Raw genomic sequence first — 1,213 nt, forward strand, 5'->3', positions numbered from 1 at the left:
TCTCCCTGTTGTGATTTTCCTGTTCCTTCACTGAGCCTCCTTGTCAAAATCATCTGCTGATTCCTCCTCTTTGGCTCAATCCTTAAATGTTGTGCTCCAGGCTCAGTCCTCACTCTCTTATCTTCTCTGGTTTACACTTCCCAGGTGAATTTAACCAACTCCTTGACATTCAAATTTCTGTCTATCCCAGACCTCCCCACCAAAATCCAGGTTCACAAATCCAACTGGCTACTTACTATCTCTATTTCATGACTCCTAGTCATCTCAAGCTTACAGTGTCAAATAGTGCCTTGATTTTACCCTAGCCCTGTTCCTTTCCCAGTATTCTCTGTGGATGGCACGTCATTCACCCAGTTGTTCAAACCAAAAATCTGGAAATCGTCCTTGGTGCTTGTCTTTCATTCACCACTCACATCCAATCCATCAGCCAATCCAATATGCCTCTAAAACATATCCCAAGCCTATCCATTTCACTGGCTATCCACTACCATCACCCTATTCCAAGATGCCATAATTTCACAAATGGACTGCTAGGAAAGCTACTCATCTGACAGGAGTAAGAAACTATCCAAATCTCCTCTAATGGGTAAATGGCTAAACAAACTGTGATACATGTATATTGTGGAATACTACTCAGCAATCTAAAAAGAAACCAAAAAAAAAAAAAAAACTATTGACACACACAACAACTTGGATAAACCTCATGGAAATTATACTGACTGAAAAAAAAACTAATCCCAAAACGATGCCTATTGCCTGATTCTACTATGTAACATTAATGAAAAAACATATTTACAGAGATGGAGAATAGACTAGTGGTTGCCAGGGAGCTAGGGATGAGGGAAAAGGATGGTTCTTACCAATGTCAATTTCATGGTTTTGATATTACACTGTAGTTCCATAAATGTCAACTTTGGGGGAGACAGAGGAAAGGATGCATATGGCTTCCCTGTACATTCCTTTGCAATCTCCTGTGAATCTGCAATTACTTCAATATAAAAGTACACATTTCTTCATATATATATGAATATGTTTATCTGAAAAGTATATGTGTATGTAAATATTAAAGATACAATGTATCAAAATCGTGGGGAGAGGGACATCATCAAAATGGCAGAACTGGCAGCTCCAAACTCCCATACCTTCACGGAAACTTTAAAAAATAACCAGCAACTGTCAGACCAACTTTGTCAGAACTCTGGAAAATATTCAA

Source organism: Ailuropoda melanoleuca, chromosome 5, assembly GCF_002007445.2.
Source record: "Ailuropoda melanoleuca isolate Jingjing chromosome 5, ASM200744v2, whole genome shotgun sequence".
Taxonomy (NCBI): Eukaryota; Metazoa; Chordata; class Mammalia; order Carnivora; family Ursidae; genus Ailuropoda; species Ailuropoda melanoleuca.